Raw genomic sequence first — 2,500 nt, forward strand, 5'->3', positions numbered from 1 at the left:
TAGCAGTATCCAGAAGCATACCACCTCCACCCCCCACCCCCCACGCCCCCCAACCTCCTATATCCCCTTCAGGATAGTACTGGCAAATATCAATGGTGAAAATGTAACAAATGAAAAATGGTGAGCTGCATTTTTTCCAGCACAGCACTAGTTGCTTTTAGAAATTATCCCAAATGCAAAACTATCAGTTGTTCTCCCCTGTATGAAGAGTTCGTTCTGAGAAAGAAATAAAATCGATGATGGACTCAAGGAAAACAGACAGTGTTTTATGATTCATCGAGTGACCATACATAACACCACCTATATAACATACCACTCCTACACCAGTGACAGAACAAAAATACTGCATGCATTTTTGAGAAGTTTAGAAGTTTACATGCTATTTATAGGGTTTGTCTTTATTTTTTTAATTATTATTTTTTTTTTAACTTATTTAAACCCTAAATCATTGTCTTGTAAAGTGCACAAACCAATGACAATAAATCTAATGAGTTTTAGGAAATGAAGAAATAAATCCCTGTCCCTCCGACTTCCGTAAGTTCAAATACATGTCGACGTGAAATGCGATTGTAGAGTTTGGACTACCAGTAAACAATGTGCTAACTTCATGTTTGGCATTGTGCCATCCTCTGAAAGCACAGGTATGTCTGTTACACGGCTACGCCGTTCAAAGAAATGTCGGGAAGATAAAAAAAATAAAACAGCAACAACAGAAAACTGGTGTAATGGATGTATAAATCGATGCATGATTAAATAAGAGACATGAACAAACCAGTAATCGAAACAAATGATTAAATGAAACAAATGATTAAACAGAACGAGCCCTTCCACACACAAACACACACTGATCAGGAGTGAACTGACGCTACTGTGTCGGAGTGAAAAATAGTCTACTCACCAGGACGTAATCTGGTTGTTGCAGCGATTGCCGGCTGAAATCTGCCCAGATCAGTCACACCGTGATTGTTCAGTGACTGCTAATCCTAAATCAAAATCACTGATTCATTTGATCAACGAAAGTTAACAGTTACTGCAGATAACAGCTGAACTGTTTTGACTGAGCTGCGACTGTTGTGACGAATAACACAGCTGTGAATCCAAGTTGTTGTCCCTGTGGGATCATCGCTATAAATGGATATAAATTATATGCCGTGAGCCATGGGACCTGTCCTGTTAATTGTCGCGCAACACCTTGGCTAAGCTACTAGCTGTGTGTGTGTGTGTGTGTGTGTGTGTGTGTGTGTGTGTGTGTGTGTGTGTGTATTCAGCGGTGCACCTCTTCTCGCTCTTCTCGCTTTTGATAGTTACAATGTTATGGCCTGCAGTAAAAGTATCCAAGGTTAACTTTGATATGCATATATGTATGCATGAAAACAACAACAAACAGACAATGAGATCAATTCAAGATGGCAGGAATGCATTGTAATATGTATGCTTTAACTTTATACTGCTGCTAACTTCCCGGACATCTCTCTCTTCCAGTGTGTGTGTGTGTGTGTGTGTGTGTGTGTGTGTATGCGTGCGAGCGTGTTTGTCTGCGTTTGTGTATGTGTGTGTGTGTATGTGCGTGCATGCAAGCGTATTTGTGTGCGTTTGTGTGCCGTGTGTGTGTGTGTGTGTGTGTGTGTGTGTGTGTGTGTGCGCGCACGCGCGCGCGCTATTGCACATTGAATAGCCGGACGGTTTTGAACTACATGGGCAACTGTCAGGCAAGCAACTAGAACTGACACGGTGACTCAGTGCAATATACACACATTCTTTTTCAGGTACAGATAGGTGTCAGTTTGTGTTCGGTGTTCCACCACGTTTCGTCTATGCACATTTAAATATGCTTGCAGTAATACGACCCCTCTCGTTCACTCAGTAGAGACACGAGGAAGTTAAATTTCCCTAGTCAAACTCGGCGAACGATGGCCCAGTGGTTAAAACGTCTGCCAGAAAGGTGACTCACTCCTGAAATGGCGACCACCCTGGGTGGCGCGGGTTCGAGCCTGCTGCCAGTGAGCCTTGTATTGTGAAACTCTCCGTGTAATTTCTTATCACATCGTTTCCATTAAAACGAGAAACGGTGTGCAGTTTAGCGCCTGTGGTTGGAGTCCCCGCCTCGTGCTGTACTTTGTTCATGCAATGAGTAACGCGCCTTTCCCACTGCCCCCAGTGGATTCACAACAGCCCCGTTTGTTGAGAGACGTCAACTTCCCTCCAGTGCAAACAGCGTTTCGCCTATACTGGCTGTTAAAGGCTGAAATACCATGCGTGTGTTCTGGTGAGTGACAGTAAATTTTTTTTGGTCAGATTGGGGGTATACAAAATTAATTATATCCATATATACGTACTGGCCCATCATGATGTTGATGTTGTTGTTGAGTGTTCTGAAAATATTTATTCACATAATATTATGCCTATGTCTCAGACTCTTAACATGTTCCTACACAGCATGGTCGGTTAATTGAGGCAATCAGTTCCCGAGTATATATGGTGTACAGGGGTGTGGCGATGA

The 2,500-nt window shown here is 42.6% G+C and overlaps 2 protein-coding genes across 2 annotated transcripts in view; one reads left to right on the forward strand and one right to left on the reverse strand.

Moving 5' to 3' along the window:
- The window catches only part of LOC143292852 (uncharacterized), a 10,000-nt gene extending 8,856 nt beyond the window's left edge, over positions 1 to 1,144 (reverse strand). The window contains exon 1 of the mRNA XM_076603478.1: positions 899 to 1,144. The gene's annotated coding sequence lies outside the window, so the exon portion shown is untranslated. The remainder of the gene's footprint in view (positions 1 to 898) is intronic.
- An 802-nt stretch (positions 1,145 to 1,946) lies between these two features.
- LOC143292853 (uncharacterized) overlaps positions 1,947 to 2,500 on the forward strand; it is a 14,042-nt gene continuing 13,488 nt past the window's right edge. The window contains exon 1 of the mRNA XM_076603479.1: positions 1,947 to 2,266. The gene's annotated coding sequence lies outside the window, so the exon portion shown is untranslated. The remainder of the gene's footprint in view (positions 2,267 to 2,500) is intronic.

This window comes from Babylonia areolata, chromosome 18 (assembly GCF_041734735.1).
Source record: "Babylonia areolata isolate BAREFJ2019XMU chromosome 18, ASM4173473v1, whole genome shotgun sequence".
Taxonomy (NCBI): Eukaryota; Metazoa; Mollusca; class Gastropoda; order Neogastropoda; family Buccinidae; genus Babylonia; species Babylonia areolata.